At 42.8% G+C, this 14,596-nt stretch overlaps 1 protein-coding gene and 1 long non-coding RNA gene across 3 annotated transcripts in view; one reads left to right on the forward strand and one right to left on the reverse strand.

Moving 5' to 3' along the window:
- Positions 1-12,051: 12,051 nt before the first annotated feature.
- On the reverse strand, positions 12,052-13,018 carry LOC119866252. The gene is made up of 3 exons (XR_005379541.1): positions 12,950-13,018; positions 12,725-12,862; positions 12,052-12,487 (listed from the first exon to the last, which is right to left on the reverse strand). It is a non-coding gene; the product is annotated as an uncharacterized LOC119866252 (long non-coding RNA).
- The window catches only part of A1CF (APOBEC1 complementation factor), an 82,742-nt gene continuing 80,355 nt past the window's right edge, over positions 12,210-14,596 (forward strand). For both annotated transcript variants that reach the window (XM_038576032.1, XM_038576033.1), the window contains exon 1: positions 12,210-12,341. The gene's annotated coding sequence lies outside the window, so the exon portion shown is untranslated. The remainder of the gene's footprint in view (positions 12,342-14,596) is intronic.

Here is a 14,596-nt window from a genome sequence, read left to right on the forward strand (position 1 = left end):
CAAACAACTAGAGAGGTGGGGCCAAGAAGAGGGTGGGAGTTGTGGGGTTCTGTAAGGCAACAGTGATTTATTGCTTGAATGATGAATCGTTGGTGAAGCTTTACACTGTATCAGAAAGCAATTCTTTAAGGTCATGGAAACTGGCTGGCAGCAGAGATTATACCAACCTCATAACTCATTGTCCAACACACTCAACCTGCCTGAATAGTGTCTGCCATTATTTGCCGTAATACAAAGAGGAATTTGGCATCCCTGGCTTAGAAGACAATATTCTTAAGTCAGTGTAGTGAGTGATGGGCTGTGTTCATAGTCGCCAAAAAAAGATGTGTTTATCAGAGTATGAAGGGTGCCAGTTGAACAGAGCCTGGAAGCGATCTTTATAAATTAGACTGCAGGGACACCTGGGGGGGCTCAGTGGTTGAGCACCTGCCTCTGGCTCAGGTTGTGACCCCCGGGTCCTGGGATCGAGTCCCGCATCGGGCTCCCCACAGGGAGCCTGCTTCTCCCTCGGCCTGTGTCTCTGCCTCTCTCTGTGTGTCTCTCATGAATCAATAAAATTTTTAAAAACTTAGACTCCAATAAGAATAAATATATTATTTATATATTTGTAATATATTAAATATTTAAGAATAAATATATTCAAGTTAATAATATATTTGCAAGAAAAATAGAGACTCATCTTGAAATCGAACATCCTCTAAATTCAGTCACGTGCAGTGGATGAGTGCTCAGTTAGTCTCCCTACATTCCATATCAGGCCTCCATTAAAATAAAATAAAACACTCAAATACACTTTGATCTCCAGAGAAGAAAGGAAATAATAATAATGACAATAAGAACAGAAACTGTTGGGTCCTGAGTTCTGTGTGACAAGCATTGTACTATGCTCTCAATGCACAATGCCCCCACTTAACCCTCACTTATGAGGAGGGTGCTTTGAGAATCATCATTTTATAAAGAACTTTGAGGCTTGGAAGTGTTAGGGAACCTGCCTGAGGTCTCTAGCTGGGAGATGGCAGAGCCGTGATGAGTCAAACCCAGTCTTTCCATCCCCAAGCCTATTTGCTTACCTGTACACCCCACTGCCCATTGTCACCAACTTATAAGGTGATAAAATAAAACCAGGGGTCCCAACTGGGCCTTTAATGAAGATCAGAGGGTTGCTTTATTCAACTCTCCCCAGTATAGTAGAGTCCCCTGCATCGACTGAAATCTTACTCAAATTTTGGAATTCCTCACGCAAACTGGGATATGTGTGAAATGATTGGAGGGTGCACAATTTACACCTTGAGGAAAGGATTGACAAAATTTAAATATTTTCTTGAGACTTCCACTGACCCTTTGTTTCCATTGACAACAGTAGACAGCACCTGGTTGTATGGAAGTATAAAAGAAAGAGAAAGAAACAAGGAGAGAGTGCATGATGGCAGTGATGACCGACACATGGGCATAACCTATAATTAGACTTTTTGGAGAGTCTTACCATCTTTCTCAGGAGCAGTGGTCGGGCAGCCTGTGTGCGTGAAGTGAGGAATGTTGGGTCCGAGCTCCTGCTTGCTGGCTGTGTGACCTTGGGCGTATCTATAAAAGACGGGATAAGGTCTTCCTTTTGGAAGTTTAGGACTAGCGCGTGTGGTGTGCCTTAGGCAGCGCCTGACCCATCCTTTCACTCAGTCATTGACGCCTCTTCCCGCTGTATTCGCTGAGCACACCCTGTGTTTCAGGAATGTCTCGGGGTACTAAGGACACAGCAGTAAACAACAAGACGAAATAAGACGCATACCCTGCCCTGATGGAGTTCACAGTTCTGTGAGGGAAACGATCTTAAATAAGGAACTAACTGTGACAACTACGCTCCAACAGAGCAACCAACCGAAGAGCTGGGATGATAGGAGCGAGAAAACAGTATCTGATCATGACCCAAAGTATAAAGTGCATATTCATGAGTCCATACAGATAGAAACGAATGAACGAGTGAATAAGGGAGAAGAGACAAATCTTCCATGCAGAAGATTTCCAAATCCGGGCACCTGGGTGGCTTAGCTGGTTAAGCGACCGACTCTTGATTTTGGCTCAGGTCGTGACCTCAGGGTTTTGGGATCGAGACCCACATTGGGCTCAGCACAGAGTCTGCTTGTTCCTCTCCCTCTGCTCTTCTCCCCACCTTCCCCCTTACCGCCCTGTAACTCTCTCTCTCTCTCTCTTTCTAAAATAAATAAATAAAATGGTTTTTTGTAAATCCTTTCTTATAAAAAAAGATATCCAAATAAATTAAGTAGATACCCCACCCTGCAAGAGTTAGCCCCAGATCCTGGAGTACGGACTGCGCATAAAGGCTTCCTTCCAAAGAGTGCAGCGTGCATGCAAAGGGGAAAATAAAGAGTGGCTTCACAGTAGACAAACCCTATCAACGCACTTCAGCCGGGGGATCAGATTAACATCCACAGTCCCTCAGCGTGCTGACGGTATGCATCCCTGACGCGACGTGCTTAAAACAGCACTTTACCTCCGTGACCTTCCTAAAAACCCATCACCCCAGTCTAATCATGAGAAACACTTCAGGTGAATTCTCACTGAGGGACATTCTACAAAATTCTGTATCAACCCCTCAAGATTGCCAGGGTCATCAAAAATGAGGAAAATTAGAGAAACCACCTCAGCCAAGAACCTGAGACATGATGAATAAATGCATTTGGTATCCGTGGGGGGAGACCCTGTGACAGAGAGACTATTAGGGAAAATTGAAGGAGGTAGGTCAGAATGAAGTATTGATTTTAATTAGAAATAATGTATCAATATTGGCTCATTAACTGTAACACACGTGCTATAGGAGATGTTAAGAATAATAAAACTGAAAAAAAATAAAAATAAAAAAAATAATAAAACTGGGGGCCAGATGTATGGGAAGGTACCGTCTTCACGTTTCTGTAAATGTAAAACTATTCTAAAAATGACATTCATTTTAAGGAAGTATCCATAAAAATTCTGGAATGCACTTGTTCCAAACTCCAATAATCATTCTTTTAAAAGCTTTTTAAAAAGCACTCCTAAAGAGAGGCACATGGAGCTAGCTAGCAGGGCAGGCAATCGCTAGATTGGACTTCTGACTTCTGTTTTTGCACACTTATAAACGGTTTTCCCGAGGCAATATTGGAAAAGCTGAAGGTGGGCTCATTAAAGAGTAGCTAATGTTTTATTTATTATTATTATTATTATTATTATTTTAATGTTTTAATTCTAAGCTTTGCTTCTGGGTTGTTTTTTGGGTTTTGGGGTTTGGTTTGTTTTTGTTTTTGTTTTTGTTTTTGTTTTTAAAGGCTCTCCTTCCTTAGCCAGAAATCTATGCTGCTCACTACTGAAGTGGACTCCGGTGACTCAGGCTTGCCACGAGCCACTACTTGGGGGAGGGGATGGCCTCCCACCCATAGCATGACTGTTTTGCCCGAAATGCTTCCATCGGCCTATGAAGGAAACTAAAGTGTATCAGATGCCGGTGCGCTCAGAGTGGTGGTAAGGTCCCCAAACAAAAAAATCCTTTCTCTTTTATAGCGCATCTGAAGATAAGCAATGAAGACCCCTGGGATGATTGTTTATTTTACACAACACAGGATAGTCCTAATGAGATGAAATCATATTTCAAGGCTTGTCCTATTACAGTCATATGAGAATGTACAATGTTCACAGGACGGTAAAAATGTCAATCTACTCTCCTGCTAAAAATCAAAAGAAAGAAGAAGAAGAAAAGAAGAAAAGAAGAAGAAGAAGAAGAAGAAGAAGAAGAAGAAGAAGAAGAAGAAGAAGAAGAAGAAGAAGAAGAAGAAGAAGAAGAAGAAGAAGAAGAAGAAGAAGAAGAAGAAGAAGAAAAGAAGAAGAAGGAGAAGGAGAAGGAGAAGGAGAAGGAGAAGGAGAAGGAGAAGAAGAAGAAGAAAAGAAAACAACTTCTCTGGCATCGTCAGCCAGTCAGATGTTTGAACTCGAAGGAACTCAGCAAAGTAGGTCTTGCTGAATTAAATGGGCCTTTAATTGGTGTTTTGGTTGAATGTCCCTTTTGCAGCAAACGACTCCAAAGTAACTGCCGTGTACATGGAGCTCGTTTTCCAACTGAGTGAACAGAATTGGGGGAGGTTGGAAGGTTTGGTTGTTCTGTGCTCAGTGGTGCTCTGTTGTGTGAAATTAATGGGTTAGAAGTAATTTGTGTGGACAGGCCAAAATATTTCCAGCAACAAAATCCAAAAATATTCTAGTTGGCCAAAGCAAACACAACCTGTTCTGCATTTTACACCATGAGCTGCCTCCTCTCACCCCAGGCCTCGGGCACGATGACTGCCACCCTGAACACCAGGCTCACTCTGTGTGTTCCCACACAAGCTGCACAGGCTGTGAGCCCTGACACTGTCTCGTTCATATTTCTGTCAAATAACAGTATAAAGGAACTCTTCCCTTCCTGCTGCATTAGTAAATCTTTCTGGACAGTGAACTAAATCATTGGATCTCTTGTTTTGCTTCAATAATCTATAGCTAACACGCACTGAATGCTTAAGAGTCTGCCAGACAATGGTTAAGCACTTTATATTGTTATTTGCAAAATACCCTATTTTAGAGAGAAGGAAATTGAGCATCAAGAACATATGGGCGCCTGGGTGGCTCAGTGGTTGAGCATCTGCCTTTGGCTCAGGGTGTGATCTCAGGGTCCTGGGATCAAGTTCCGCATCGGGTTCCTTGCTCAGCGGGGAGTCGGCTTCTCCCTCTACCCCCTGAGTGTGTGCTCGCAATCTCAATTAAAAAAAAGGGGGGGCAGCCTGTGTGGCTCAGCAGTTTAGTGCCACCTCTGGCCCAGGGCGTGATCCTAGACACCCGGGATCGAGTCCCACATTGGGCTCCCTGCATGGAGCCTGCTCCTCCCTCTGCCTGTGTCTCTGCCTCCCTCTCTCTCTCTGTGTGTGTGTGTGTCTCTCTGTGTTTCTCATGAATAAATAAATAAAATTTTAAAAAATACAAAAAAAAAGAAATGAAGATCAAGAATGTTACAGAAATGAGGGAAGACTTGCATCCTCAGATTCAGGACACAGAAGGTTCTTGAGCAGTCCGTGTGCAAATCTGGCAGTGGAGGCCACGCAGCAAGCCAGGTCTGCCCAGGGTGGATGGACCACAGCGCGGAGACCTGGAGAAGAAAAGGACCTTACCAAGTGCCGGGCATGGCACAAACACACGGCTCAGTTAGTCCAGATAAAGTAGGGTAAGCTAGAGATCATCCGTCCCATCCCACAGAGAGAAAACTGATGTTTAAAGGCATGAAGGAAACTTCTTCCAAGGCTGCTCGAGTAAACATTAAAAACCCACTCCTTTTGCTCACCTCTGTGCTATTTCCCGGTGTGAGACCCCTTTGCACAAAACATTAAACCCCTTGTCACCTCATTGTCTCTCCCTCAGAACAAGAGGAAAGTGCCCTTCTCCCTAATTGCTTCCCAGAGTTGCTAGAAGGATTAAAAAAAAAAAAAAAAACACAAATACATACGACGTCCTAATCTCTAGAGATCTGGTTCTCAAAGCGCATTCGCATCGCTGACCCTCCAGTGTCAACCCCACTGGTGCCTGGTGTCGTTAACCACCCGAGTCGATGGTCTTGGAGCTCCTCTCGGGAGGCACTAGTTTTCAGAGCAGTGCATTTTGAGGTCTCCTAAGAGCTCGGTTTTCTGTTTGCTGGGATAATGGAAGAAGGATTAACCTTCAAGACTCCTTATAAAACTGAGCAATATCAAAATAATATAGATGAAAACTTTCTATGAATCTGGCTCTGGGCGAAGCGCTTTTTACACCTTTTCTCCTGGGAGCCTCACCTGGACCTGGGAGACAGGTGTTCCTATTGTCCCCATTTCCAGACCTGAACACAGAGGCTCAGGGACATTAGAAGACACACGCGAGGTTAGCTACTAGCGACCGGTTAGTTGGTATTTCAACCCAAGCGACTGGACGGCAAAGTCCGTGTCATTAAACATCACACTCCGCCCACTCCCGACACGGCCTGGTTCTTGTGAAGACCTGACAAAGTGCTTTGCAAATGGCAAAAGCACACTTGAAAGGTAAGGCTCCCTTTTGAATAAACCGCAATGAACACAAGTTAGGAATTAGGCCCATTATGGCCCCAACCTCATTTTTGTTTGAAAAGTTAATGCTCCCTTTGCAATGATCTTGCCATTGAGTTCAGCCTTCTCATTTGAAAAGGTATTAATGCATACAATTAGCATTTTATTATTCTACTTCTGTTATCGACCCCCAAGTCCTTCCAGCATTTATCAAGAAAATTTTTAAAGATCGTCCCTTTTTAGTTCGTTGATAAATGATTTCTCACTTGGATGTGAAAAGCCTGGGGTTTCTGAGTTGGCCAGATGTAGTTTTATTGCAAAAAAAATTCAAGATGCCCTATAGATGGCCACACAGAACTTCCCAGGCTCTTTGTTAGTCTGAAGAATTCAAAATATCAGATGAGCATGAGGAGTAGTATATTTGCATGACGGGGGGAAGATTACGGTTAGGCCCTGTCTCGCCTAGGGTATGTGTGTGTGTGGTGCACTCATGCACAGATATATATTTTTTAACATAAAATTTAAAAATAAACTCAAGGAAATAGATAATGAGAGGATCATTAAAGAAGAGATGTTGTGGGCGCTTGGGTGGCTCAATCAAGTGTCCAACTCTTGATCTCAGCTCAGGTCTTCATCTCAGGGTCATGAGTTTAAGCCCCACACTGGGCTCCATGGAAACTACTTAAAAAGAGAGAAGGCAAGAGAGAGAGAAAGGATGATGATGATGATGATGATGTGTTAACCCCTCTGAAAGCTAGCAGAGATTTTTCTGTGGGAAATTTTCTTTTACAGTAAAGAAAATAGAGCACAGCAAATTATGCAGATTAAAGACCCAAAAATTAGTGTTTTCTAATGTTAATAAAGGAAGATAACAGATCGGTACTGGTACAATCTTTTTCCTAAAATTGCTCTTTGACAAAAATCAGCATTTGCTTTTGTTTTGGGGTTGAACTAATAATATTCCTAAAAAAAATGCAACATTTGAAACTCTAATTTCAAGATCATTCATTAAACCCAAGAATGACTATGAGAAGGAACAGGGACCAAGAAGAGGGAGATAGTCCATTCATGTTTAAAGGACAGAGTGTGGAGTGTCCCACTTGCTGCCATGGTTTTTAGAGGGAAGCTGGACTGGATGAATCTTCAAGTCTTTTTATCCTACAATTAGGGCATATTGGAAACAGTATTCAAAGGTGTCAGGAGAACCAAATACTATTTCCTAGAGCACAAAGCAAAGGGGGGGGGTGTGCGTGTATGTGTGTGTGTGCAGACATGGGTGTGTGTATGTGCGCACACGCACGCTCGCGTGCACATGTGCATGTTTTAATCAATTCAACACTAGATGGCTCTAGTTACAAAACCAATATGTCTCACAGGTCTAAAACCCTAAGATGTGACGACAGAGACCAGATGGATTCTAACCTTGTGAATCAGATTCTGCTCTCTTCCCCAGTCTCGTAGGCATTGAGAACAGCACCAAGCTTCCAAGTCCAAAATGCCGTGCACCCCTGAAAGAGCAGGCCTCGACCCTACAAGTCCGTATTTCACAGATTAAAACGTTGCACCGACATAGCCTTGAGGATGTAGGTCTAATTTGCTCTGCAATTATTCCACTCGGTGCTCTGACAGTACTCTATTATTTTCAAATCACTCTCACATATGCCAATTCATTTGACCCTCTCCGTAATCACCAGGGTGACGTTGTCCTCGTCAAAGGTGAGACACTGAGACGCACACAAGGGTCAGGAGCTTGCTCAAGGTTACATAGCTCGCAAGTGATCATGTTGGCACTGGATTCTCCAAGTACCAGCTCCTGGCTCAGAGCTCTTTCTAGATCGCAGGCGAGGAGAGAGAATTAGACGTTTGCCCTATTGTCGTGTGTCTGGCGTGGCCCTTTCATTTTCTAGAACGCTACATTTCGGTTCATTAAATACCCCCCATCAAATACCCAAAATGTATTTTTGAATTCATAAGACATTGAAAATGGTGAAGAAACCTTTTGTTGAGGTAGGAGAGGAAGGACTTTGGCTGGAAGGAAAACCTCTTGCTCTTGGCAGTCTTTGGCTTTGAATTGAAGTTTCTTAGAGTTTTAGGTTTACCTAAACCATCAATAATCAATTATTTTTTTTAAAAACTGTTTTTCTAAAGATTTATTTATTTATTTATTTATTTATTTATTTATTTATTTATTTATGAGAGAGAGAGAGAGAGAGAGGCAGAGACACAGGAGGAGGAAGAAGCAGGCTCCATGCCAGGAGCCCAACGTGGGACTCGATCTGGGGACTCCAGGATCGCACCCTGGGCCAAAGGCAGGCGCTAAACTGCTGAGCCACCCAGGGATCCCCAATAATCAATTATTTTTACCCAAATATGCCAGCTCTGCTGGGTGGCAAAGTCAATTTGATATTTAAGGCCAGATTAGTTAAAATCCATAAGCTAAATAATTCACATGCAAATGATTGGTGATAACTGGCATTTGGTGAGCTCTTACGATGGACCACTCTGCATGTTTCTTCCCCCATCCGTTCTTCCTTGCTCCAATGCCCCCATCCTAATCTTGACCACCATCACCTGCCACCTCTTCTCTAACTGGTCTGTCAAAGGCTTCGCCCGCCTCAAATCCAAATCACTAACTCTTATTTGAATGTCTATGTGAGTAAATAACTCTTAAGCATATATGATTTAAAAAAAAAAAACAGAGAGAGGCAGGTAATATCATTCCATGACAATTTATTCTTCAACTTGCACTCGAAATATACACACAGACCATGTGGCTCACTTTCTTAAAATCCTTCCAGTGACTTCCCATTGCTTGGCGATAGCACTGGAAATCTGTGGCGCCGTGGCACGGAGCCCTCACCAGCTGGGGCCAGCCTCTTTCCCCCACTCGCCCCCCACACCTGGCCTTCTCCCAGTTGATTGAATGTGCCAAACTCTTCAGATTCAGGACACCCACTGTGCTATTTCCACCTTGACGCCCACCCCCTTCGGGTGTCAGATGTTCCTGGAGACTCTCCTCAACTCCCTCCCAGCTCCACACTAGCTTAGGTCCCTACACTGAGTGCTTTGCTTAGCATCCTGTACTCCTCCTTCGTGATACTTATCCAACCATACTTGAGTATTGTGAGGAGTATTTGCTTCATGTGTCTACTCTGTGTCTCTGTTGTCAACCGCTGAATCCCTGAAGACTAGCATATTATTCTGACGCTTTTCAAATTGTGCTTCACAATAAACTTCAGATCATAACCAGTTTGCCCGCACACGCGCCCACACGCACACACAGAGCTGGAAAGTTTTGGAGAACATGCCCCTTTTCCAAGCAATTCACTTGATAATTTCTACTCTGTTCTAAAATTGTTGGCCACAACCTACTTTACTCATGTTACGCTAAGAGAGGCAACCTGCATTTGAAATAACTACCCGTCTGACACCACATCCAGCAGATAGTAGGTCGTTGGTAATTGTTTGTAGAATAGATGAATGAAAAAATATTTACTGGCCACTATTTAAAATGATTTGTTTTTGTTTAAATAACAGTTGGCTGTTTATGGCTTTGTCCTTCCCAGGAGAATGGGGCCCTGGAGGGCAACCCCTGCCATTCTGGGTACGGTTACTTCCCTTGACTGGACTCATGGGATCAGGGCCATGGGGTGATTTTCCCCTTGTCCCAGTGCCACAGTCTGTCCCCTTATGTATTCGCAAGAGAGAGTGTTCATTATTTCCCTGTTTACCGTGAACTGTTATAACCCTATTATTGCAAAAATAAAGGATTTAGAAAATAAAGAAAAAAACTTCCAGCAATATCATTACACCAAATTCATTATTGCCTTTGCTCTTATTATTTATATGTCAATTGTCCCACTTAATGAGTAGACTTTAGGGCTATTTTAACTTATTTTCAAACACTTTGGTTTAAGTTGAGTAGAGCCCTATCCTGTTGAATGCCAGGACCCCTCATATAATAAACCAATTTTTTTAAATAACTAGTCAATAAATGCCTTCTTTTACCTGTTGCATTTTTTCTGTTTCTACCAGACACCTAAAATCCCAGCTTTTCTTTCCTCATCTCTACTTCTCACCATCCAAGCACTTACCACACAAAACAACAAGGAAAACTCTCCCAGGACTGACAATCTTAAAATATCAACCATTCTCAGGGACACCAGGAGGGCCCAGTGTTTGGGGGCCTGCCTTTGGCTCAGGGCGTGACTCCAGGGTCCCGGGATCGAGTCCCACATTGGGCTCCCTGCAGGGAGCCTGCTTCTCCCTCTGTCTGTGTCTCTGTCTCTTCTCTGTCTCTCAGGAATAAATAAATAAAATCTTTTATATATATACATATAGTATTCTTTTATATATACATAATATATATGTTAAAGGAGATGATGAATCCATGCATTTCTATGTAATAATCTTCTTCATTTTTAACCTGTTTTCATTGTAATGATGCTACATAATTTTGTGGCTCCCTAGTGCAATAATGTACAGAAGATAAAAAAGAATTTATAACTGAAAAATTTGTCTTTCTGTTCACCGGGTATGTTGCAGGTCACACTCCCATGCTCCCCTTTCTAAACTGATATCAACAAGACTGGAATATTTGTGGTATCAGGGGCAAGAGGTATCATAAAACAACAAAATAGAGTGAACTCTTTTAGAGCATCTATATCTGCAATCTGTAAATGGTAAAATGTCTGTGTATTTTTTTAAATATATTTTTCAATAAAAATACAAAAAGTAAAAAATATATATATTTTTTACAAAAATATTTTTTATAAAAAGTAATATATATATATAAATATATTTTTATACTTTTTTATACTTTATTTTATATACTTTTTTACAAAAAAGTATACCATTCTCTGCAGGACCAGGCAAAGTCAAGGTCAGGATCACATGTGTGGAAACTAATCGAGCCCAGACTGAACTTTCTCCAGGGAAACCTCTCCGTGGGGTTGTCCAGGATGTGGCCTGTGTAGTGAGTGCTCCCCCAGGGCTGTGTAGTGAGTGCTCCCCCAGGGCTCACTCGCAGGGCACGTCTCAGGGCAAAATGAGTGCTCTGTCTCACCTGGCCGTGCATCACTTTGGGAGAAGCAGAGGCAAACAAGGCATCTGAGAACTAAAAACCATAAGCAGAACTAACATCCCAGCAACATGCTTTGTGTCCTGCGCTTTAGATACCCAAGCACTTGGGTGACCCCTCTTCCCCTACGACCATATCATGGAAGGATTGCTCACTCCATGCTCTTCCATGGCCAACGTGCTTCTGCCGAGAGCTGGTTCCTAGAGAATTAGACTCCTCTTACTTGTACTGAAGCCAAGCGAGGTAGCTTCTAATTCGAGTTTGGGGGGCTATGGCTTATAAATCCATAAGCCAAATTTACTCAAAATTGGGAGGGCTTTGGGTTGTTTTCAAGTGGGCTTTAGTACCTTGAAGAATTTCCTTTATGGACTAGAGCTCGTACCAAGGAACTTAGAATCTGGAGGTTATAGCTTTGAAAATGTCACTTTATTCTTCAAGAAACACAGTTGCCACCGAGATTTCAAACCTTGAACACTAGCTGCGGATCTCATATTAGCCAGTCCACAGCTGACGGTGATGCCCTCGCAGGAAGGACACACTCTTGAAATCCGAATGAGTAGCTTGCATGAAAAGAAGCCTGATTCCCCACCCTGATCTGACCCTATTTACTCGGTTATATAAATGCTTTGTGTATTTTATTTTTTGTAAGCCAGCATCTATCTGAATACCTGACCTGAAACTCCACACTTCGCTCCCTGCAATACAATAATATAAAAAGCATTAAAAAAGGGGAGGATAGAGAGACTCTCCCAAATTTACCTTAGACTCAATATCCTTTTGACGGCACAGAAAACAAGGGAGCTAACATAAATAAAAGCATAGTTACCCAGGCTGCAGTAAGTTCTACTTTTTAAATATGGAATTCGCAAAAAGAGCTTCAAAATAATATTCTCATCCACAGGTTTTAATGCAAAACATATTTTAATGTTGTAAACAGACACCCCTGGCAGTTATGTAGATTCTGCGGAGCTGTAGTGACCCAATTATCTGGTCAAAGGGCTGTATGGACGCAAGGGACAGGGTGAGTTAAAGTTTAACTCCCAGGAATTGTAAACCAAACCTAAAGCCACTGAACCTTTGGAGTTTGATATGTTGATTAGAGCATAACCGGAGTGACACGTTGAACTCGCCATAATCAAGGAACCCTTTTCCGGGTGGGGATCTCTGAAATCACTCAGGTACGGTCCATGTGTTTTGCTTTTTCTTGCTTCAACTCTGTGAAACTGTGCAGTGCGGCTCAGTGGGAATGCGGTGAGAACAGCTCTGTACACCATAGAGCCTGACACAGGGCGCTTTCTGGCTGTTTTTATACTAAGGGAGCAATCTGAAAACAAAAGAATATATTGGAATAATCATACACCCTCAGAATGCAACGGCAGCCGTCTTCTGCTACTTGGTTCAATCCGTGTCTGGGGCTGACAAGTAGATTTGCCGTCTTGGGTTCAAGAGCAGGGCCAATGCTGCTGAGAAGTTTATTTAGCCGTGGCCAGCCAGCTGGGGGAGTGGTGGTTGACTGTGTCCTAGTCCTAAGACCTCTGGGAACATAAAAAATTGTACTTACAAGAGGAATAGCGTGAACATCACTGGCATATTCTGATTTCTCCGTATAGGTCATAACTGCTAGCATTACTTGGGATTTCGTAGATCCAACTTTCTCCTTCCAGCTCCTTTGTCCTTCGCAACCACCCAAAACCAAAATCTGAAACACAAAACCCCACAGAAAAGGCCCCCATGCAAAATCACCCTGGCGAATTCTTGCTATTTCTTTTGCCAAGATCCTACTCACCAGAGAAATGCCTTAAGCTGTTCGCTTTACGAGAGAGAGAGAGAGAGAGAGAGAGAGAAAGAAAGAAAAAGAAAGAAAGAAAAGAAGAAGGAAGTGATGAGGATGCCGCCTTAATGTAAGTCAAGAATCCCACGAAGAAGAACTAAGATAAAGCGAAAGAAGACAAAAGAAATAAAAATAACCAATAAGAAAGATAAAGGGAGGTGGGCGGGTGGGGGTGACTGGGTGACAGGCATTGAGGGGGGCACTTGATGGGATGAGCACTGGGTGTTATGCTATATGTTGGCAAATTGAACTCCAATAAAAAACAATTATAAAATAAAGAGAAAGAAAGAAAGAAAGAAGGAAGGAAGGAAGGAAGGAAGGAAGGAAGGAAGGAAGGAAGGAAGGAAGGAAGGAAGGAAGGACAAAAACAGACGTGGAAAATGACTGGCTTTGACTGTGTTAAATCTCAACCTTGGGGCTAGCTAATCATTAGATCTTTTTCTTGGGATGGTTTGGGCAACGGTGCCACAGTGGGTATATTGTCACATGGTCATTTTGTTCACTCCAGAAAGACGATTCATAACCAAAATATGATACGATTGTGTCTTAAGAAAGGTGTCAGAGCGCTTACCAGGAATATCCCTTCCTACCAGAAATCTCATAAACTCTGGTTGAAATACTTTCGTTCTATGAGTATTCAAATGAATTCCAAGGAGACTGGGCTCCGAGATAAGTGTCCCTACGGTAGGACTTCTCGGAGGTGTATAGCATGACTTCAAGAAGGTGAGGAACACAGCATTATTTGTGCCCTGTGCAGGATGAGGGTTTTGTCATAATTTAGAAGCTTCAAAGGTGTATTGGTCTGGTCCGAAGCGTCCATCGTTATCTGTGCCGAGGGATTACAGTGGGAGCATCGGTCTGGAGCTACCAGGGCTTACTGGAATAAGAGCACTCGCTTGTTGACGTGCCAAGGCCTTCCTCTGCTAAATACAGAATAATAGACAAATGACTTACTGGTTCATATTTCCAGGCCATATTTTCCAGGATTATATTGATACTGTCCACTTGAGATGATTCTCACACTTTTCTGTTCCAATTTATTGTTTATCCAGCATAAGGGAAGGGGAAAGAGAATTGGCAAAAAGAAAGGAAAAGAAAAAAAAAAAAAAACCTTGTGGGCAAATACGAAGCGACATGATGGAGAGGAAAACCCCGAATATCGAGTTATTATTTTTAACTGGGTTAAGACCAAGTTGTTTTGTGTCGTTTCAAATACAACATTCCCCACACTGTATTCAGTGGACGTTAATACGTGTGGGCCCCCAAAAGTGACCCTATTGGCAGGTTGAGGGAAGGAAGTCAGATGCTGTAGAGCAGGACCTATTACTACGTGGATGTTTGGAGTCATCCTTTAAAATGACAGACGTTTATTGTGCATTAAATGGCCAAGTGCCCTCCGGAGCACCGTCCATGCGTCCATCTGTATTCTTCTTAGACGCGCCGCATAGGGTAGATACTAGTGTAACGTTTTACTAATGAGAAAATGGAGCAGGGATTAGTTGCCTAAGAGGCTCCTCATCACCCAGTTGGGAAACGAAGAGCCAGGTTCCTCAGCCAAGTGGTCCCACCCCAGAGCCCAAGCGTGAAACCATTGTAGTCGTA

The sequence above is a fragment of the Canis lupus genome, chromosome 26 (assembly GCF_011100685.1).
Source record: "Canis lupus familiaris isolate Mischka breed German Shepherd chromosome 26, alternate assembly UU_Cfam_GSD_1.0, whole genome shotgun sequence".
Taxonomy (NCBI): Eukaryota; Metazoa; Chordata; class Mammalia; order Carnivora; family Canidae; genus Canis; species Canis lupus.